Genomic DNA, 25,000 nt, shown 5'->3' with positions numbered 1-25,000 from the left:
GAATAATTCTTGTTCCATGTAGGAGCATCCGATTCACAGAAAAATTAGTGTTGCCTCTAGACGTGTTTCTGGGGATATGCTGTCCGTTATAAAAGTCCTGTTTAGTTATACATGGTTTTACCTCCTCTAGAGGATCGTAAAGCGTAGTTTTAAAGTCTGATGAGTACACATCTCGCAGTTCATGTAAACTTGTTGCCTGTCTTCACCTTGCACTTCTAAGTAACCTTGGAACATTCCCTTTTTTTTGTCACTTGTTCTGGCAAAGTGTAGCTATTATTATGCTGCAGAACGTCATTTTCTTCATTTTATTTTAATTCTGCTGCGTCCTTTTTGGCATGAATTCGTACTGCACTAACAAAAACGAAATAACTCCCGGGCCATATTTCGATTAGTCGAGTTTTCATCTTTGCCCGCCAGTCTGCCCCGTGAACGGGTAGAGAGGCTCTGGTAGCACTGTTTGCTGCCAGATACACGCCCGTAGTTTTTGTGCTTCTGACGTCATCGGACGCTCATTCCCACTCTCCATCATAATCTGGTAACAATGTTTGACTGGGGGTCACTGTTTGATCGTGCGGACGCACCCTCAAAGAGCGACATGGCGACGAGTGATTTCAGGACTCACTGTCGCCATACCTTGTGAGACTTCAGACCATGAAAAATATGAGGGACACTGCAAACAGCTACCTCAGAGATAGGCTACCACGGCTGGTTGCCCCTGGGAAGGGGGGGGGGGGGCTACAGCTTCTAATTTAGTGTCGTGATTCGCAGATTTTTGAAAGAAATTTTTGGCGTAAATAACCTTTCCTTCGAACTGGGTGCACAGGAATGATTCGCAGTTATATTGCAATTTACAGTAATTGCATCATTAAGTATCATCACGAAGAGAGTGCCTTGCGCAGAACATTAGACAGTTTTAAAAAACTTTGCAACGTCCCATCCTAGGCCCCAGGTGCACTGCTTCCTGCTTCTTACCATCGTTCTCTTTTCTCTCTTCATGCTATGGTGCCCAACTTCTTTAATTTTACTGTGTTCTTCTGAGGCTAATTATATCTTATAATTATAATTAACAAACTAAAAGGAACATTAAGGAGAGAGAGAGAATCTCAACTCCTTATGAAATTAAAATAAAGTAAGCGCTGGGAGGACGAACATTACGCCTGTCTGGATCAGCACCCAATGTGGAATTTTCCTAGTTTCTTTTAGAAAAAAAAAAAAAAAAAAAAAAAGCTGTTCTGGTCGTTTCGTGTCTTATTTTTAATGAGCGTGTTGGGACGCGCTGGAACCCGGCGCTGCTGTCTCCCCTACCCTCCCGATCCTGTACCTACCCAGCCCCCACCCAGGGCGGACAAACTGGTTTGCAGAAGGAGGGTGGATGTCTCCCCTACCCTCCCGTTCCCCTACCTACTCCGCCCCCACCCGGGGCAGACAAAGCGGTTTGCAGGGGATGGGTGGCTGTCATGTCTCCCCTACTGTCATCCGGGGGAGGCAAACAAGATCCGCTAGGATTTTATAATTATAGATAGATAGATAATTAATCCTGGACTCTTGCTTTCTTTTCTTTACTTAAAGTATTTATTTGCACTCCGCAGTAAGATATGAACTGCCTCCCTGACTGTTACGTAAGAGTTGAATATTTCCTATTGGCAAGCGTCTTGCAGTAAAATATGCACAAGAGAAACATGCCCACTATGTCAATCATTTTGCTTCTTGTCGTCTTCATCATCTTCCTTGAAACTGCAATATCTAAATATATATAGGCTATATATATATATATATATATATATATATATATATATATATATATATATATATATATATATATATATATATATATATATATATGCATAACGTATTTAAGTATATAAGACATATATATTTCAATTCTCTATCCTCTCTTTCTGAATAATAATAATAATAATAATAATAATAATAATAATAATAATAATAATAATAATCCTTGGCTGATGTTTATTCCCGCACGTACAGAATCTATGACTGAGTACTATTACTGTCAAGCGAAGTTAAATCAGCCTTATCGTAGGAATCAAGTTCCGCAAAATCAAAACAAGCAAATGAACTCAAAGCACAGGTGGAAAAGCAGGATGATGTATTTCTGGGCGACAGCATTTAAGAGCGCCTGTGCAAGGTACGAAACCAGGAGCACACGTCATCTGACCTTGTCCATAAAAATGTGACATGGTGTATTCTTGGCATGCGCTCGCTGGCAATTGGCATGTTGTAGTCATGCTCACCCAGCCTTTTAGTCACCTTCAAATTTCTCTCTCTCTCTCTCTCTCTCTCTCTCTCTCAATGAGGCCTGGTGGAAATGAGAAAAGAGACTTGAGAGTATACGGAGTGGGGGCTAACCCAATTAGTTTAAACGTTCTCTCTCTCTCTCAATGAGGCCTGGTGGAAATGAGAAAAGGGACTAGAGAGAATAAGGAGTAGGGGGCTAATCCAAGAAGGGATAAACATATTCATTCTCTCTCTCTCTCTCTCTCTCTCTCTGAGGCTTGGTGGAAATGAGAAAAAGAACTAGAAAGAAGGAGTAAGGGCTAATCCAATGAGGGATAAACATCCTATCTCTCTCTCTCTCTATTAGGCCTGGTGGAAATGAGAAAAGGGACTAGAGAGAGTAAGGAGTGGGGACCAATACAGGGAGGGATAAACAGCCGCCTCTAAAAAGACCGAAGCTTCCAGAAATGAGGTAAATAAAAAAGGCTGTATGGTAAACCAAACTCATCACATGAAAAACCATATATCTAACATGGAATAATTAAAAGTTAGTGGGAGACAGAGAGCACTAACAGAAACGCTCATTGCTTTTATTCTAGTGCAGGAAGTATTTTACAGGCAGCTTATCCGAGACATTACGCATTCTTTGCTTCTCGTTACGTAAGTGTACGTCACTAAGGCGTCCACTCCAATGCTGCTCTTGCGAACAATGAAACTGAACAATGTTTGTTCTGGCTTGCATTAATTTCCAATTTCCTCGATGTTTAAATAATTTCGCATCCACTGCAATTAAGCATGCCTTTAATGAAAAAAAATAGTTTGCCTGAAAAGGAAAAGTTATTTAATTTCATCATTACGACATAATACGAAGGCTTCTGACAGCAGATTTCGTGAGCAGGTGTCATAACATAACAGTTACCTAACAGTGCCTAATTTTCACTAAGCGTTACAACCTGCTAACAAGGTTCTTTTGGTGAGAATCTTGCCCCAATGAATCGGCCAATGCTTTAAGTTTTCTTTTTCTTTTTTGACACCATGCCTATAACAAACTATAACTAGGGTTCTAGTGGGATTGCTGCCTCAAGGAACTGGTTAAACTACGTCCTCAAACATCATTACCACAAGGTTGTGGCGCTGCGGGTATCCCGCCTGGACCTACTCTAAACCTAAATGATGAGAAAGAATACTGGCCTCCTATTTTTTACATATATGAAATATCCTCATCTAGAAAGCAAATCAGACATCAGATCTGGGACCCTGATGCTGTTTTGACACGTTCAGCGACGATCAATTTCGGACATGTGAATAGTATACTTAAGAATTAACTCTTTAGCAATTTTCACGTTTTCTATAAACGAGTGTCCAAACTGTAGACATGGAAAACATCTTTATTTTGATCCTTTTCAAACTATAAAAAAGTTACTTGTTAATCAACAAGGTGGTGATGAGGGACATAATGAACATACATAACATTGACAATCAAGCACTTGAATAAAACAAAACACTTTCTCTCAAATTTCAAATCGTAATGAGGAAAATTTACCTGACTGCCAAACCACACACTAGAAATAGCTTCGAAGACCACAAAACGTCATATACGATCCCAGTTACCTGGAGGCCAAAGTCATCGGAGCAGAATTACCGTAACGAGAAAAACTCTAATAGTATTACCAAGGATATCTCGAGGCTAAAGATTAATAAGGCCGGAAGAGAGCTTTTCTCGCAACAAATAGGCAATGAATTCTGTTCTCTCTTCCAGCCGCGAGCGGCCAGATTTGCTGAACAGCAGAAGCACCAATATGCAGTAAATGCGCCTCGCTGTCGAACTTCTCAGTTCCAGAGGTCCTTTCTTTCTCACACCGTTGGACTGTGGAACAGTCTCACTGAGGGTGTTGTGCAATTAGAACCTCGAAAGTTCAAGCGAAGATGCAATGCATTACTGCCCTAAAACAATTCTCCCTGTATTTTAACAATTTACTTACATTTTTATCTATTTATTTATTAATTGATTGTTTCTTTTTTAATAGCTGCTCTCTTCTTTCTGTATTCGCTATTAACTTCCGTTACTTCTTTCAAATGAGTACAAGATTCTTTGGAAGCTTGAATTTCAAGTCAATGGCCCCTGTGGGTTTATTACATATGAATACAGTTCATCTCCTGAATAATAATAATAATAATAATAATAATAATAATAATAATAATAATAATAATAATAATAAAACAATTTCACTTTGCTGTTTACTTCGTTATAAAAAATACATGACATATTTCTACAATATGCAATAAGTTGTTTTATAAAGAGAAGACAGACAGTGTATTTTTCATATAAAAATTAATTTGAGTCGGATCCCTGATGAAATAAGCACAGTTCCAGATATTTAACGACTTTTACTACGCTACAGTGAGTTCTTATATCCAAGCTGAACGTCCGAAGCGTAATAATTATTAACAATAACAACTTATAAAATTGTAAAATAAATAAATATAAAAACAAGTAAGATTCATTGTACCTAACGAAAATATCTTCCTTTCTGAATGATCATTAAGGTACGCTAGCCTTGAAAAGTTGCTTCCCATAGCAATAGAATTTCTTAAATTATATTACTTGTTAAAAAACGCTGCAAAGAAACCGAAATGCAGTGCAGAGAAAAGAACACATTTTTAATCAATCGTCAAATGAGAGTCACCCACTCTCCTCAATCACTGCATTTTTAATAAGGTCCAAGGAAAATACGCTAAGTGGGTCTCCCACCACCATCTGACGTATACAAATTGCCAGCTACTAAACCACCAACTTTTTAAACTCTGGAAAACAACCAAAGCCGAGGCAAGAGAGTATGAGATCTATGTACTCTTCCTATTGCGGCGATAATGTCTCGCTTCCACAGTCACCGACCGCCGACCACGTTAGCACACCGCGGTCGCCCGATCACTCGGGATGTCGGTCGTCCTTCTGAACCGACTGTGCGCTCTCAGACGCTCACACACAGAAAGAAAGAGAGAGAGAGAGAGAGAGAGAGAGAGAGAGAGAGAGAGAGAGAGAGAGAGAGAGTAATTTCTAACCACTTGATGCCGAGTGAATAGTCAGAGAACTGCTTACCGGCATGACGGACTTCTGAAAGTTGTGTTACAGCCAAAGAAATGTAATAAGTGATAATTTTTTCTATGCGATGTATGTTATTCAACTTATGTTTCATTACCTTTCGTCCCCTTTAAAGAAAAAATAAAAACATAAGCAACAACAGAATGAACTTCTCTTGCCGAAGACAAGAAAAAGATATTACCATCAGATTGGTTCCATCGCGGTTTAGGGGTGGGGGCTCGCCTCGTCGAGGCTCTCTCTCTCTCTGGAGAGAGAGAGAGAGAGAGAGAGAGAGAGAGAGAGAGAGAGAGAGAGAGAGAGAGAGAAGCCAAAGCGCGAGACGAGCTCATCCCAAAACGTGCTACAGAGAAACAAGGAAACAAGCGCTAATCATAGTCCAGATCCGCCTTCGCCTTGAAAGCAAGCAAGCACTGAGTACTCCATTCATATGCCGCTTAACCCCGCCACAGCGAACAGCACCCACAGCCAAGGTTGCCATCCGGTGGCCTTTTATAAACACCACGATTTACAAATGGTGAGCTGTGTAGTCACCTGCTGGAATGAGAGCTTTTCATTAAATGGTCTCAGCCTCATTAAGGTTGAATGCCGAAACTTAAAAGGAATCCTTTATAATCGGGGCCCTGTCATTCACACATTCGCCTCAAACAAATGAAATTGACAAAAGTCGTAATCCAATATCTCTTCTACTTCCTCCTCCCTCTTATTCCATCCGTTACGATTCCTAACTTTCCGATCTGATCAACATTAACATTCTCTCTCTCTCTCTCTCTCTCTCTCTCTCTCTCTCTGAGAAGTTGGTCATACTTAATTACAGATGGCAATACAGTAAACTGATGTTAGAGAAGAGGAAAGGAAAAATATTCTTGTGCGCACAATATTACGAAGGTGAGATCATTTTACCTAAAATATATATAATAAATGATAAAAACGATACATAAAATTGCAAACAAAGACACAAACAGCATTTGGAAATATAAAATGCACTGCAAACTATGGCGGTGAAAAAAGTTATATCAAAATGCAAAAAATAACAGTAGATTACAAATAAAACAGAAACCACCTGAGAATGGATTCTAACAAAATTTCCTACTCTGAAGATTTTACGGACGCGCGTGTATGTGCGAGAGAGAGAGAGAGAGAGAGAGAGAGAGAGAGAGAGAGAGAGAGAGAGAGAGAGAGAGAGAGAGATTCAAAACATCCCTTTTTTCCCCGAATTCTCCCTGAAAGCTTCATTTCGAAAATTAATTTTCAAATGTTCTGCCTCCCCCGCTCTATAGGATCCAATCCCCGGCAAGATCCCGGGGGAAATTCGGAATATAGGCACCAAAGGTGTTAATGTTATGACTAGTAAATGTGTTACGGCTTAAGTGGGGCCCCAGTTAACTCTATTATCAATCCAACTTTACAACTTGTGCGCTGGGCCAGTCCCCTTCCGGGGGAATTGAATGAGTCTGTACTACTCTTGGCCGTAAAAAGTCGAAGGTGTACTATCTTCCTCTTGAATAAAATTCACAAAAAAATATTTAAAGGTTTCAACTTGAACTCAAACGTAAAATTTACGGCCATACTTAGTCTAAACATGAATTCAAGGGCAAATCTAAAATCAAGTTTGAACTTGACATCAGAGGTACGATTTCATTTTTCTCAACATCAATTCTCTGGTTTCAAAGCATGTTTACATAACGTTAGGGTATGGAAGGACACTTCTTTGTCAGAGCAAAACCTTCCTTACCTGTATTCTGTGTACGAATTCGAACAGAAAGTCACTTCACACAATATATATAAGGATTTGTATTCTTTCAACAATGTGACGCCTCTTTTCCTTTGAACAATTACTAACGGCTGCAGAGAAATGCACATTTACACGGGAAATGCAACATTCTTTGCTTTCTTGGCGATTACATGTATACCGAAGACGACCAAAGAATTGAATATGTAAAACTTTATAAGTTTACATATACCACCTATATAATATAAATATATATATATATATATATATATATATATATATATATATATATATATATATATATATATATATATATATATATATATATATATAAATACATTTCATTGTAAATATATATACACACACACATAAACACACAGTAACACACACATTTCATTGTAAAATGACACACACATACATATACACACATATATATATATAATTATATACGTATAAAACTACTAAAAGTTGGCCACTAAAGATCAAGATTACAGTGATGGACGTGGAGCTTAGTCCCTTAAAGTGTGACCACACTAGAATAAAAACATGTCGTAAACACACGACGGCAACTTATCGCAAACCTATCACAAACATTTTGAAACATGTCAACGACTGTAAGCGGAGAATGAATATTTGGCAAATGCTGGATAATCTTATGAAGTATATAGTGGTTATGACATCAGCTGGCTTCATCTCCCTACACGGAAGGCCACAATTATTCACTAATACGAGACTGGCGTGTAAGCTAATTAGCCCTACACTCTCACCATGCCTACACTCAACTCCCAAAAAGTACACTGGCAGATAAACATGTCAGGATTTTTTTCTTTTTCAAAAGTTAGTGAAGACAGTAGCATGTGAATGAGGTTCGCAAGAGGAATTCCTAGACTAACATAGCTATCTGCGCATATATACCCTGCATCGACATAGGCTATCCCTCAATAAAATAAACCGTACTAATAAGTTACCGAAACAGAATCAGCTACCTTTCTGGCAGCTAAGAGCAGTGTCAGCGGTTCGCATCTCTGGTCTTCCAGGTAGACTGGAAAGAGATTAGAAAATAGTTTACTAAACCTATATGATGAATAATCGACACGCCCAAAGCTTACGAGAATCATTATAGCCAATGTTTACAAGTGTTTGCAATCTGACAACAAAACGTTATGCTTTCTGAATCAGTTTCTTCACACCTAAACATTATCTGTTACCTGAGTCTATCAAATACTATATAAAAAACTAAACTGGTTTATCCTAAGTGTCAAACCAGCCTTCCGGACAACCCTAAGTCTATATTTCCCCCAGACCAAGTATGAGTTTCTAGTTAAATGTTCAATGACCCAACAGCCTAACTCGTTAATTTGTAAACTTTTAAAGATATAAATGAGTAAACAATACAAAGCTTCTCCTAGTTGTTGCCGAGAAGCATCCAACAAAAACTGCATTTGGTCTATTTATTACGACAAAGATAAAGAACGCTTTGCATTAATCAAAAATCATTCATAAGGTTAGGAACAAGAAGAAGAGGAAGGTTAAATCTTATGATAAGTGGCCCTTCTATCAGCATTATCTTATCAGAAAGACTATCATCAATAAAATAACGCCCTTCTGATTCTTTTAACAATTTACATGCATATTAAATTGGGATTGTGAACCATAAATCCTTTTTCCTATGATATTCTCAAGCGTGCAAATCACAGATGAGGATTCTTGTATAAACATTAAAACGTAAAGAGGCCAGGATATGCCCATATACAAACTTGAATCATTAATAATAAAAAAACTTATATATCCCTAATACTTCATGCTAATGACAGGGCTAGCTTAAATGCCAAGTAGGCTACTCCCAAGGAAGAAGTCTTGAGATGAAGACTGTTCCCAATAATATACTGAGAGAGAGAGAGAGAGAGAGAGAGAGAGAGAGAGAGAGAGAGAGAGAGAGAGAGAGAGAGAGAGAGAGAAATTCCTCATCAATAAACTTAGCAAGATGGCTTAAACTGTCAATGTTGTCTGGAGAGAGAGAGAGAGAGAGAGAGAGAGAGAGAGAGAGAGAGAGAGAGAGAGAGAGATCCAGTTTCCCATGGTACAACACACATTTTGAAGGAGCAATGACCATTCACGCCTGAAATTTTTTCTCTCCTCTCTTGGTTCGAGAGGACAGGAGAGTCAAACACTGATCGTCGAGAGAGAGAGAGAGAGAGAGAGAGAGAGAGAGAGAGAGAGAGAGAGAGAGAGAGAGAGAGAGAGAGAATTAAACATAATTTGAGTCACTGTGCATGGTGGGCTTTTAACGAAGTTCACTTGCGATAACGCTAATCACAGACAAACAGCAATATATTAAACTTCTCTCAGGAAATTAATGCCTAAAATAGGCTACGATACCATTCTGAACTCAAAGGAACGATATACATGTTGTATTTTTATTTTCACATAAGATCAACAGGAAATTTTAACACGAGCTGCACTTGTAAGGTAAGCAATCATTTATAATATGTGATCTAAATAAAAAAATATCATCTCTGGTTCAAATATCGAGAACCCACCTACGAATATTCATTTGTCTTGTAAATAGTCTATTCTAATGAATTCAGAAATCATTAGCCTATTCCGATGAAATTAAAAATCATTAGTAGTTTTTAAAATTCGCTGCTGTTCAGAAAAATAACACCTAATCTGGCAGGTTTCGAGAGCATGACCATCTCTCATTATCAACTGATAATGAAAGTAGAACAGGGTTTCAATAGCTTTTCCTACAGATTTCTTTAATATAATAATAATAATAATAATAATAATAATAATAATAATAATAATAATAATAATAATAATGCTCTCTAAATTAACAAGCCTAAAATGTTAGCAAGCTTCAATAAAATGAAACACTTATTGTAAAAAATAATGACTCATGCACATAAAAATAAAAAGTAAGAGTAATTTATATTTGAAAATATAAACTATAACTAACTATAAATAAAACCATAAGTTTAACAAAAATAAAAACTATATAAATTGCCTTAAACGTGAAAAACTTAAAATATACAAAGCAGTAATTAGGCTACATATATACATACATATATATCTATATATACATATATATATACACATATATGTATAGCCTAGCCTATATATGTATGTATGTATAACTGAATCACTAAAAAATATGGAACGTGATGAATATAGCCTATATAAATAAAGACAATGGCACGAGGGAAAGAGAAACAATTGGGTACTGCAAGCCCATTCGACTTCTAGTCCTTTACTTGCAGTAATCCATTGTTTCTCTTTCCTTCGTGGCATTGCCGTTATATATATATTAGTTGGTCTGTGTTCATGTATACTTGTAAATCCGTAGTGTGTGAACCTTTAAAGCAGATGAGTATAACGCTGATGTGTGTTATAAGTAGAAAAAACATTTAAAATACCATAATTCTGGACAAATATAAAGCAGCTGCAGTCTTGAGGAGAGGATGTAAAAATCCCACTTCCTTAATATGTTAACAATTTTCACCAAACTAAACATACCCCGTTTAATATGTAATGCATTACATGAAGCCGTTTACATTCGAAAAGAGTAAGATTGTTTCTTTAAAAATTAATAAATAAACTTTGCCCGGGGTCGTGATTCCAAACAATACCATTCATTAAGAGATCAGGCAATGGATTTTGAAAGAACTTCAGATTCCCGTGTCATTTCCCCCCGTGTTTTTGACTAATTACAAAGCTTTAATGGATATAACTTATGCATTACACACAAACGGGGAGAAAAGACACCAGAGTGAAGGAAAACAAGAGCGAAAGCAACTCTGGAGTTGTCAGGGCAAAGAACCTGCGACAAAGAACAGTTTCTCAGGCAATCCTCTGGGTCTGGTGGCTCCTACCCATCTTATCCCCCTCCAACCCCTCACTCTCATCCCCAGCCCTCCATCTACAACCACCACCACCACCACAACTCCTGTCAGCTTCGTACCCATTCTCTCATGAGTCGCCTTGGCTCGCCCAACCCCAATTCGTCCTGAACGTGGTGATATGTTAAACTTTTCAATGTCCCTCCTGAACTCTTGTCTTCCTGAAGTTCTGTCATTTACCCTAATCACGAGAGTAGCTTTTAATACACTGGTGAATGAACATCAGTGAAAATAAAGCTTAGCCTACACGACCATTGCGCAAATACTCCCCAGAAGTCTCTCGTTTTAGACCGATGTTACTGACGCCCGGAATTCATCCTTTAAAATCATGATCAACAGTAACTTCGAAATCGGAAATTTAAAAATAATAAAGAAGACACGAACTCATAGTAACACATTTTCATTTTTTTTATTACGTAGCATAACACTATTCTGTTCTATCACTTTCGCCAACGCCATGTCACCCCGGAGTGATTCACCTACGATCCATACGCAAGTAGTAAGCACGGTACCCTTGAAAGGTTATTCTGGGTACGCGGGTGCCCGCCCAAGATCTCGTGCACCAAAGTCAAGGCTGCAGAGACAGACAGACAGACACAGAAGTGAGAAGGACGGATGGCGATCTACATAACTAACTGGCCTCCGCTGTCTACTGTTTCTCAGTCCGTTCTTCAATTAGCGCATTTTCTGTCCACCTTTCTCACACAGAGAGAGATAGATAGGAAATCTTATGAACGATTTCATCCCCGAAGGAGTAAGGATTACCTCGTCGAGGCCCTTCTGTTCTTTACTTTTGGTCTCCACCTGCAAATCGCATCATTCGACTAGCGATGACGTACGGGAATCGAACGCTGAGCACTCACTTTGTGAGCTGAACTGTCTAACATTCTGGGCGAGATGTTAGCTTTACAATTTCTAACCTGTTTTCAGTTCAAGAATTATCTTGCAGAGAGAGAGACTAAGTTTCAGAAGGAAATCATCCATTTCCTATGCAGCCATCATGTAAACGGTGACAAAAGTAACTAGATAGATTGCCTCTCGTCTTTCAAACAAGGGAAAATATCAATGTTTGGTCAAAAAAGCATTATCGAATAGAGACAATCAAACTCTACGGAATGCATAATTAAGAACTATGTTTGTTGCTTTGTGAACTTGATTGCCAGTGCTGAATATCAACGCAGCAGATAATATAATAAAACTATAATTGAAAACACATGTTCTAAGATAAAAACAATTACGAAGGATGTGAAGAAAGAAAACGAAGACAGTGCTTAACTTAAAATTGAAGGTATTTTTCCCCTTGAATAACTTCCATTCAGATAAGGTCATCAAAAGACTAACGGTGGGCTTGTATGCACATTTAAAACTTTTATATAATTTCCCACACTTCAATACTCTCTCTCTCTCTCTATAGCCTATATATGTATGTATGTATGTATGTATGTATGTATATATATATATGTATGTATGTATATATATATATATATATATATATGTGTGTGTATATATGTACAAAAATGGGAATAAAATATTAAAAGAAAAATAAGAAGTATGTGTGTGTGTGTGTGTGTGTGTATGTGCGTGTGTTTGTAAATGGCTAATCCAATGGAAAGAGAAGTCTTGATCAAAAAATGAAAACAAGCAATTGTCTATAAAAAAAATCTTTAATTCATAACAAATAATGGTTTCGGAACAAACGCTATCTCTATTTCAGGCCTGGTACAAAAAAAAAAGGCCTATAAAACAGTTTTGAACATCAAACCACACAACACTAGACTAGCCTAAAGTATTAAAAGTTCCGCGAGAGTGAAAAAGAGTGTGGACTAACGTCGAAAAGAAAGCCACGCATCAAAAAAGTAAATAAAACGTGTGTGATTTCTACTTGTAGTATTTACTAAACCTTCAAGTGTCTAAACCGAATAATGACAATCGATGTCCCCTCGAATGAAAAGGAAGTGAGAGTAATCATTTCTCAGCAACACTATTGCCATATTACTCATATTTTATGTAACTCAAAAAATCTCTTGGAAGTAAAACTAAGCCGTTATGACGACAAATTCAATCAGGGAGCGGAAAAGTTTAACCCAAAAGTGTTTTACCGTGAAAATTAAATGAACTACAATACCCTGTGCAGCAAAACTGCGGTAATCCAAAGAAATATTCTTCTTAAGAACATCATTACATGCCCTTGCGATATACGATAATAGGACATTTAATAATGTCCTTTTGTCGTGTATCTTTCTATTCTTCTTTACTGATAGAGTGTGTATAACAGAAAAACATAAGACACCCGGCAAAATGATTCTAATTTGAGAGAGAGAGAGAGAGAGAGAGAGAGAGAGAGAGAGAGAGAGAGAGAGAGAGAGAGAGAGAGATAGTAACTGAAGGGAGCCCATTCTCTGTCTCTACACAAGAAGGGAAATAGAGTGTGATCATTTGGCACGTACCCTTCCCAAGGGTTTAAGACATTCTCTCTCTCTCTCTCTCTCTCTCAGTACACTAACATCTTATTTATGAATGACATACAACAGAGAGAATTTATCCAATAAAGTATTGCGACAAATTGCATGATTACCTTATTTATTTACTTCAAGTATTCTCCATGAATTTTAGTAATACAGAGAACTAATACTTCCGAAGGCCACATTTATTTATGTAACTATCAAGTAAATTTTCTGAAAATACTTTCTACAGATATTTTGGCTGGTAACAAGGCTAGAATGGACTAACCCTGAAACTCATACGGTAGTTTTTAGTTGTTTTTTTGGTATTTCCCAGAATAAGTTTGGCAATAACCTTCCCACTCATGTGTAGAATGGAACTGGAATATAAAATTTAGGCCAAAGGCCAAGCGCTGGGATCTATGAGGTCATTCAGCGCTGAAACGGAAACTGAGTAAAAATATTTTAAAGGTGTGACAGGAGGAACACCTCGAAGTTGCACTATGAAACAACTAAGCCTACAAGGAGAGGGTGGGGGATAAGATGGAAGAAATATATCAACGGAGATACAGTAAGAGGAATGAAAGGGGTTGAAGCTACGGGCAGAAGGGACGCTGCAAAGTATCTTAAGTAATGCCTACAGTGCACCTCATGGTTAGATTCTTTTTTATTTTCTCATTCGGTTACATTTAGCGTCTAAACAGATTCTGAAGGAAGATTTTCATTCATATGTCAATGATCATTTTTTTTCTTCCTTGGATGCATGTTAGGCCAAAATTAATGTTGCATAAACGTTTTCACTCTTTGCAATTTTTTCGCATTTATGCGGGCTATCGAGCGAGCACCGTTAATTTTACGATAAATCTACTGTTAATCAGTTTCAGAAGAAAATGCTACATCCAGTTTCAGAAGAAAATGCTGCATCCAGCAGCAGGTGTATTTGTGAATGAACCTGTACAGCTTACTATAACAAAAATGTGAACTATACATACATATTCAGAATAGCCTAAGCATATACATTACGTATACAAGCACATACCCAGATAAATCAAACAATGTCCCCAACCATTCTTACTGCACACTCTCGATAAACAGTCCACAGAAAGGATATCAAATTTCGTGTCATAAATTACAATTTAATATGGCTTCCCCTTAAAAGGAGCATGAATATTCCAAGAGACTGAAATCTCTAATCAACGTTTACAATGTCTAGCCAAATTCACTTAATATTTTATTTCTCACTTGAAGCTTGGAAATAAACGACAGGTCGCCAAGTACTTTCGTGTATTTTATAATACATCTTCGGGGCACTCTGTCATTTCTTTTCATGCTTTTCCTGTGGCTTCAGCTAATGAACAAAATTACGTGCATATTTTTGTGATTTCTTAGTATGTGTATACATAGCCTATAGGCTATACATGTGTGTGTATGTATGTATGTATGTATGTATGTATGTATGTATGTATGTATATATATATATATATATATATATATATATATATATATACATACACATACACTGCATACATATCGCCTGAATAACTGAAGCCATGAAGGATGGGAAAGTGTATGCGTAAAATGCAACAATAAATAAATCCACACAGCCTTCCAAACTCCGCTACTCCGTTTCTTCCTGGTTTCCTTCTCACATACAGTAGGCCTACCAGAAAGTCACAACCAAGGAAGAGTGGAAACTGAATGTGATCAAGCGAACAACGTTGATGTGAAAGATGTGTGGTCAGAAGAGATAAACAGAAGAATAACGCGGTGCTATGATTATGTGGTAAAAAAAAAAAATAAGCAAAATACAACTTAGCACACATGGAAGCAAGGATGTTTTCAGACTGCTTCGCCTAGTCTCAAAGAGTAGATGGCAAAATACGGACGGCTCCAGGGGCAAGAGCGCTTGCTAGCACGAGGCCTGTTTTGAAAAGATCAACAACAACAGTCTTGGAAAGACTGGTGGTAAGGAGGAACAAGTGAATTTTTCTCTGTTTCTGTGGGTGAAGACGATGGTTCTTTGAAGGTAATCTTGTACGTGTGGTTCATCTTAATCTAGGATTCGAAGCAGTGGCAAAGCGCGATGAAAACACGGCAATGGTTCTGTTATCAGATTTCTTGTTTATTAATTTTTTTTTTTTTTTGCAGGAGTGTGGTACAGACGCTCTTTGGGAATGTTGACGAATGATCCTAATTTGCTTTTATATATTGAAAACAGAAAGGCAAAAACTAGAGTGATCTTGTTGGAAGCTTTCAAGAATAAAATTAAATTTTTTACGGAAGAATACACAGAAAATGTAACGTTACTAAAATATGTCAAAGTATATGAAAGAAAACTGTAAAATAAAAAAAAAATGTATTAACGTCATAGTGGCTATTATGAAAATATGTACCAATTCTAAAAACAATGTAGATATTGTACACTGAAGATTCAAAATAAAAGAAAAAACCTGAAGGACAGACTGCTCTTGCTTTCCTCTAAAGCTTCCCATCTTAAAAAACAAACAAAATGGTGGAAAAAATTATATTTTCGTGATCAATTCTAGGCTTCATAGAATAGAACAGAACATAGAATTTAGGCCAAAAGCCACACGCTGGGACCTATGAAGCGGAAACTGAGATTAAAGGTTTGAAAGGTGTACAGGAGGAAAACCTCGCAGTTGCACTATGAAACAACTGTTAGGAGAGGTTGGAAAGAGTAAAGATGGAAGAAAGACAATAAGAGTGGAGGTATAGTAAAAGGGGCTGCAGCTAGGGGCCGAAGGCATGCTACAAAGACCCTTAAGTTATAATGCCTACAGTACACTGCATGATATGAACTGACGGCACTACCCCCTACGGGGAATTCTAGGCTACAAGAATATACTGTATATTTATGCTTGAAATTAATACCCGTGTGCATTTCCTGCATATACAGATTTTCATTATAGCTGGTACTATATAAAATAAATTTCCCCTTTTTCCCAACAATCAAATTCATAACAAAGAGCCGTTATATTTCAGGACCGCCAACCTATTCTGCCTTAATAGATTCCTGAAAATGTTACACTCCCTGGCATTTTTGGGGGTACTGGTCCACAGTGGGGAGTTGAAAAGGCATCCGAAAAGGTAACATTCATAATTTAGTTACCATGGTATCCCGTATCACAGCTCCACTAGACAGCGCTCTCTAGAAAACAATACCATCAGGTGAAAGGCAGCTGCTTCTCTGGACGTGACTGGGCAACAATATAGTAAAACCCTGCTCTTATGCTTACGAAGTGGCGAAAAGCTTGCTTATGATTCATGAAAGATAACTTAAAAGTGTAGACCGTTTAGTGTGGGCCAAGGACTTGCTTCGTTAACATTGAAAATCTTCAAACTGGCCCAAAATGTAATAAATTTACGTTGGTGCACCTGCTCAACCGAGATTTTTTTTTAACCAAACGTGAGGGAAAATTTGGCTTTGGCATGCAATAGCAAAATAAAACACTAGTCACCGCAGACGTCCCTCCCACTCCCACCCCCCTTGCTTCTTTGAGATAAAATACAAAGTTCTTTATACTTGCGGATGTCTGAACTCAACCAGTACAAGTAACAAAGTCAAATAGGCTATTCCTCATCAATAAACTTAGCAAGATGGCTTAGACTGTCAAATGTTGTCTGGAGAGAGAGAGAGAGAGAGAGAGAGAGAGAGAGAGAGAGAGAGAGAGAGAGATTTAACCATGACGGCTTTCAAAAAAGAGAACTACCTTTAAAGATGAAATTACGAAGACAGAACAACGGAATCAAAGCACTATGAACGCGAGCAAGTGAGGGAGGGGAATCGGGAGATCTTGGAGTGGAGTAGGCTATGTCTGGAGGGGCAGAGGAGGGAGGAGAAGGAAGGAGGAGGAAGAAGCCCGCCGCCACTCGTTCACTTGGTAAACACATGGGAGACTCGGGACAACCAAGATACTTGCCATACACCACCAGAAAGATCTTTCGAGACAGAAATATGGTGCATTTCCATCAGCTGGAGTTGTTGCAATTAATTTAGTTCAAACGTCAACAAACTGACTAAGATGTCTAGTATAAGAAGAGCAATGAAAGGAGACCAAGCACAGTGTTACTGGGCTACGATCTGTAAAGGTCATCGACCAAAGTGAGGACACCAACCACCACAGTACAGGACGAAGTGAGGGCGGCAGCACAGCGTTGTTCCTCACAAGACCTCGATATAACGTCCGCTGCTGACGCACTGTAAACATTCTACACAGCTTTTTAAACTTGGCGTTGCAATAGTGTTTGACCCAAATTATAACTCTAAAAGAGTTGCAGAATCAAAGTGCCTGTTTCACCAATGCACAGCAACCATCCTTTCTGGTATGTATTTCAAGTGATGGTCCCTTCACAGAGCCATGATTACCAGACCTACAGAGCACCACTGCCAAATCTCCCTACATACGGTCTCAAAAACCGTCCCAATTCACTTCCCACGCTTCAGGGAGCTTTTCTTTGCAAGTAGCTTACTTAAATACTCATATACTACTTTAATGCTCATACAGTGCTACAAAAAATTGGCCTTCATGTTATTTTTTCTTAAAACTCGGCACATCGTATTAGCCAGCGTGCGAGGAGCGCCTTCCAACTATTGAGGTTCGCAACATCTGTCGGGCTTCCCTCTGGGTTCTGTAACACTACCTTCTTGAAGAAATTTCACAGAACTTCGTTTCTGACACCTTCACAAAGTACAGGAAAAGTCTAGACATAACAGGGAAGCTATATGACAGCAGAATATAAAGCCTTAGTGTAAACAACGGCGCCAAGCTCTTCCAAGAACAAAAAACTACCAGTGATAACTAACCAAACTCGATCGTTTACAAACCATCCTCTATCGTACTTCCACTAAAAGAAGTGAAATCCCGGTTTCCTGTGCTACTTTTTTCATATTGCCATCACAGCTCGCCCCGCCCCCCAAAATAAAAGGCTCATTTTGGTCCGGTGTAAAACTAATCATCAAAGGCTCAATTATTTTCGATCTTTACTTCATAATTTCCCGCCGTCGAGCAATATCGGTCTCATTTTTATGATTAAAATTTAATCTTATGCGCGAAAATACTCACCTAGTCTTTCCTATAGAAAAGCTCCACATTACACGGTCACGTCAGGCCGTAATAATAGATAATGCATGTGTAATTTAAACATCTGAAATGAAGATGTTATGTTTAAAGTGAGAATGGTTGACCGGAAGAAAAGAATCTGATTTTACGACTTACTGCTCAAAGAAAGCGAAACATTTTTGAACTTCACGAGAATACTAAATGTTTCCCAAATTTTTTCGTGATTTAATGGGCATGTTCTGCAAATTAACCGCTTTCTTGTGATAAAAAAAAAATAACATTTTTTAATGGCCCAGTGCTACAGAACTTAAAATTAACGTTTCAGAGTCCCACACATCCGGTTCCAATATTCCTATATGCCAAAATTACATAAATAAAAAATATCGTAAAATACATAGTGGGAAGAAACTTTATATACATATATATCATATGTATGTGTATGTATATATGTATGTGTATATATATATATATATATATATATATATATATATATATATATATATATATATATATATATATATATATATAATTAAAATTTCTTGAAAAATTTAACTACTTAATTGGAATAACATTAACCGGGCTCTTCGACACAACAAACCTACAAGAATCAAAATTTTGCAACCACGGCGCAATACTCCAGCAGTAAAGGAAGCTTTATTCTAACATAGTCATAACCAAATGCATTATAAATTTAATTACCAATAACTGAAATAAATATGACAATTCATGCACAATAAAAATCCGGGATCTTTCCTAGATAGTGACCCCCAAGGGTTTTCGGGGGTCGTTATCTAGGACTAATATTTCTTGGGGGTCATTATCTTTATGACATTTACAGTCTTTTGTTTTTGTTTTTACGGTATTCCCCAACGGGCTTGTACTAAACACGCCGCAAAGATGGATATATCGGGGTAAAACCCTTGGGGGTCACGATCTAGGATAGATCTAAAACCTCGTAATTAAAATGACTTTGGTTAATTACCAAAGGTTGAAAGTATTCAAGAACAGCGTTCTGTTAAGTCTTAACTGGAATCAAACTTCTGACCTGAAGACTGACAAAACAGCAAAATTCCCAAGGAACGCAACAAAGCAAACTCGAAATTCAAACTCGAAACTACCAAAGCAAGTTGGAAAGCGCCTTGAAGAGCGTTTATCTGCCATTTTACCATAACTTTTAAATGTTTTATTAATGATCATATAGGCTGTATAATTAGCTAGGCTAGTCTTCCCAAGACAGTCCTAGTCCTATTTTTCTACATAACACCCACTTCTCGTTATACCTAGCACACTTTTAAAACAGCGCGATAATTTCAAAAACTGAACAGACAGAGAGAGAGAGAGAGAGAGAGAGAGAGAGAGAGAGAGAGAGAGAGAGAGAGAGAGAGAGAGAATGTTGGAATTTACAACGCTACTGGAATTTCCTCCATAACTTCTTCAGTACTGTAATTAAGATTTGTACAGCACAACAAGCTTACCCCCAAAAAGTCTAATTATTCGATCTAAATAAATGGATTGAATTCGCAAGTAATTAACCTAGGCCTACCTTATGAGCCAAACGGTGCCTTCGCGTATAGTATTTTCGAAGAACTCAGCGTTCAAAATTGTCATATTTAAATACTGACACTAAGAACCTTACACAATTTTTGTATCTGTTGTATAAACAAACAGGTAACAATATTTTGTGAGTTTTTGTTCGTTATCCTCCACACTGCCTACATGCAATGGAATTTGGATTCCATTGCTCCGTGAATCAATAAAAAGCAAACAAACGAAGAAATGCTCAACACACATTTTGCCTCTGGAAAGCTTAAGGAAAAATTTCTCAAGCAATAACGGAGTATGTATATAATATTACCCTACATTGTGTATTTTTTGTCTTTCGTATACGAATTTGTATGTATGTTTAATTTTAATATATATATATATATATATATATATATATATATATATATATATATATATATATATATATATATATATATATATATATAAAATATATAATATAAATGGGTTTATTTAATGAGTACATTTAAAACCGAGCATTATTAATTTCTTTACGGTGCACTGCGGGCTGCTAACGTTCCAAATCTAACATTACTAAAAGCTAAACCTTTCATTCAGCGACGCCTGTGACTAAATCATGGGATGGTTTTAGTCAATTAAATAGTTGGATCATTGCAACTTCTGAGATACAAGCTGGATGTAAATTCTTTAATTGCTGAGCATCCTCCCATTTCAGTTCAGTTGCTTTTATATTCACTTTCCTTCTTATCTGTCATATATATACTATTTTTACTTCTTTCTTTTTCCTTTTCCCGTTTTGGGCTGCTTTCTTTCTTGGCTTCCTTGGACTTGCAGCGTTCTGCTTTTCCATCTAAGGTTACAGGTTGGCTACTAACAATTAGCCCCTAATATAATTAAATGTTTTTCCTCTTCAACAGAACGTCTTTTTGCCAACAACGGTCATAACAAGCCCAAAATGTTACTGTTTTCCAGAACTTGCTAAAACTTCCGTTACAAGATATGTCGTAAAAAAAAACTATCGATCCATCTATGACGAAAAAAAAGGGATTTTCTCATAAAATTTATTTTTAAACCACGCAGGGATGTTAAATGGAAGTTAACGATAAAATAAAAAACAATACAATATTATCATTATTCAAAACTAATGTGCAACTATTCACGACACGAAAAAGATAGGCTAAGTATGAAAGAGATGTAAGTATGGATCTCAAAGAAGGACTAAAATGTACACGGGAATAAATAAAAATATACAAAATTATATATTATATATATGTAATATATATATGATTGCTGCTATCCATTGCAAACGAAAGGAGAAATATCATATGCTTCGTGGAAGACAGGCGAACTTTAAACGACATAAACGCTTACAGGGATTTTGACATTTACACTTAAGGAATATTACTCACGCGCTGTTCATAATGCATTTGTCAAAACTTTCAAGAGAACAAATAATATAAAAATGCCAATAAAAAAACTCTTCTTCGATGTAAATCAATGGAACTGCTTCAAGGAACACAATTGGTATTTTTGAACGTTCAGCAGGCCTAGTCTTCCCTGATTCCCGTCTACAGCTGTGTCGTTACCTGGCTTCTCCCATTATTTACCAAGATTATTCCTGATCGTGAGGAACTACTGCCTTTCAACGTCAATACAAACTGAACGAATAGCAACAAACGTCAATTAGGCCTATTGTATCGAAAACAAAAACAATGCCCAATACAACGAAACTTTTTCTACCCACGTCAATATCAATAATTAGGCCTAAGCTTGCTTAGGCTATATACAAACTACTAATTTTCAAAAAGTTACAGATCAGCTTTAGCTGAACCGTGAACAACAAAATAAAAAGCCCTTTGCAGGAAATCTTAGAGAAAACTGGGACCTTGTACAGATACTTTGTGATGGGGAGAGTGGGGGTGGGTGGTATAACACTACCCCAGTGGTCTGCAGACTATGTCATTTGGGGAAGTGTCCCATCTGCGAGTGCAGTTACAGTTATGCTTTGGCTAATTACAGGGAATATCTGTGATGCCATTTGAGGTAGATGTATCATTTCAGTTGCCATATTCAGCTGCAGAACGCTGGGAGTTGCCAAACCTTACGAGCTCCTTCGAATTAGTGTATACGCTCACGAAAACTATAGGTATGCATATGTATGTATGTACAGTATGTACTGTATGTATGTATATATATATATTATACATGTTTATATATATATATATATATATATATATATATATATATATATATATATAAACGAATATATATATATAAACAGTACATCCAACCAGGGTTTAAATTTTCCTGTGGCACATAGGCCTATGCCTATACACACACAAACACAAACACAAGTATATATATATATATATATATATATATATATATATATATATAATATATATATATATATATATATATATATATATATATATATATATATATATATAGCCTATATATAGTCAGCCTTGTTTCATCACCCCAGCAGACATGGTGCCCATTTATCGGCCAAGTGGGAAGTAGGCGGGGAACAACCCATGGTCCTAACAAACGTATGCAGACAGCTGTACCAGTCAATACATCTGCTAATCACATCGGGTAACTAACAGATTTTAACAAGTCTTGAAGATTCAAGTTGCTATGACCACAGACTTACAATTAAACAAAGAGTGTTACAGTTGCTCTAAACATAACTAAATCTTAGAACGGCAGGCGACTCCAAGATCACTGCGATACTACAGAGCCTTGTTTAAGCAGACTGAACTGACATTTCTTGAGAATAAATGTAGGCTACAATATTTGTCAACTAGAAAGCACTCTCCCATACCTACCGGTGGCAAAAATATATATATATATATAAATAAAAAAATAAAATAAATAAATAAACTTCAATATTATCGTACAATGAAAATACGTTTTTGTTAAGTTCTAAATGTTGCACTGCAAACAAGTATTTCAGAACAAAAACATGAAAAACCCACAGTACGTGCTAATAGAATCACCTATAAAATACTTCACCAAACAAAACAAGAAAAATAGATGCAAAAATACAGTAAAACAAAATTAAAATCAAGAAAAAATTATGCTTTCTGGTAACAGCAGAACATCAAAACAATGACCTCCCTTCAGTATACCCCCCCCTACAACCAGTACCCATGGGGAGTTCCAAGGCCATTGACCAAAGCATGAGTGCATCCGCTGCCCTGGCCACCCACCCCTTTCTCTTCAGGCTAAGCCCACACCCACAGAACTTGAACCCCAATCTCGCCTCTCTTCTTGACTGAAACGAAGAGATTTGGCTGGCTGAGATTTCTTTCTGTTGCCAATTTATTTTTCTGCAGTTAAGCACTTATGTGGGTAGGTCTACATATCAAGTCTGGGGAAACGATGTTAATGCTGTAGACTGTTCCCACAAGATGACCGTTAATTACCAATAACGTTGTTATAATCATTATGAATTCGTTTAAGAACATCGCTTTGTCCTATTTCTTAACTCGTGTAGGACTCGGCCGAGGAATTCATTCATAAGTATTTCTGAAACAGAGGCAAGGCAAAGTATCTCGAAATGAGCAGGTATGCTGGAAGTAAAAGAAGGGAACGGAAAGGGAAAGGGGAAAGGGAAAGGGAAAGGTAATATTCTACAGTCGACGAAAAAGGGAATTTACTGTAATATGTCAGTGGCATTCTGTGAAGTGACACAAGCAGTACAAAAAAAAAAATTGCGCAAAGCTCTACTGCTGTTTGAACAATTATGCATTCAAGCAACTTGTTTATGATGCGAAAATAACATTTTTGCATCCAAAAATCTACAGTGTCTTGAAGCAAGAATACCAACTGCAATCAAAACAAAATGTAAATCTGACTGATGAGGAAGCAAAACTGGAAAAAGAGAGCAAATCTGTTACAAAGCAACCTATTAATGCGAACAGGGAAATACGAAAATTAAGAAGTAAATGCTTCTGAGATGGCCGCAGAGTTAAAATACGCTCGCAAAGTTGGCAGGCTAAAGAGTAATTTTACAATGTGGGGAGGACCTTCCCACCCACCCACTCCTCCACACACAAAAAAAAAAAAAAAAAAATTGCTGAAACCGGATGGCTAACAACCCCTCGGACCACCCACTCTCCAGGAAAAGTTTGTAACATATGTAAATATATTATCAGAATATACATTTCACAAATCTAGTGCAATTAAGATGATTAACAGCACTGAAACACAGCCAAGTCCGTAATATACTTGAGGACACAGCCATCCCTATACATTTGCAATCAGTCATGAGTCTCAATGAATTTGTAATATATACAACACGAATCATTCACATAAACATTTACAACTCCGACGTTAGTTCTCAATCTTGAATTACAAATGCATATACCTTGCCAAAAGTCTAACAACACAGTACAATAAAAAAAAACACATCAGGAGGTCCGTGTTATTTTTTTTTATAAATGGCACCTATATGTGACACATATGTGACATATAGTATATATATATATATATATATATATATATATATATATATATATATATATATATATATATATATATATATATATATATATATATACACACACACATAATATATATATTATATATATATATTATATATATATAAAATATATTATACGAAATAGCCTTCAGTTGCCTCGACAAAATATCTTGAGAAGTACAACGATAGTTATTTAATTAATAATGTGGAAAGGGCAGTCCTTCAAAACTCGAAAATTTTCAAAGCTTAAAAAATAAATAATGGTAACGTTAGACGTATACTTTTTAATAATTAATAACACTTCTACACTTTCAGAATATTAATTCTTGAATAAAAAAAACTTCCAAAAACAACGAAATAAGATTATGATGGGCATAATGCGAAATTTGTAAATGTACTTTCACCGAGTTCTATCGCAAAAACTATTATCTAACTACAGTCATTATCCCAACCCACTGAAAAGAACTTAGGTTACGCCAGTCTAACTGTCTTTATGGTG

The 25,000-nt window shown here is 36.9% G+C and overlaps 1 protein-coding gene across 8 annotated transcripts in view; it reads right to left on the bottom strand.

The window, feature by feature from the left end:
- LOC136833433 (polyhomeotic-like protein 2) overlaps nucleotides 1-25,000 on the bottom strand; it is an 88,397-nt gene that overhangs the window by 62,223 nt on the left and 1,174 nt on the right. For 2 of the 8 annotated variants that reach the window (XM_067095582.1, XM_067095586.1), the window contains exon 2: nucleotides 8,054-8,109. The exons of the other annotated variants lie outside the window; for them this stretch is intronic. The gene's annotated coding sequence lies outside the window, so the exon portion shown is untranslated. The remainder of the gene's footprint in view (nucleotides 1-8,053; nucleotides 8,110-25,000) is intronic. 8 annotated transcript variants of the gene reach the window in all.

The sequence above is a fragment of the Macrobrachium rosenbergii genome, chromosome 51 (genome assembly GCF_040412425.1).
Source record: "Macrobrachium rosenbergii isolate ZJJX-2024 chromosome 51, ASM4041242v1, whole genome shotgun sequence".
Taxonomy (NCBI): Eukaryota; Metazoa; Arthropoda; class Malacostraca; order Decapoda; family Palaemonidae; genus Macrobrachium; species Macrobrachium rosenbergii.
This window is presented reverse-complemented; position numbering and strand designations above follow the sequence as displayed.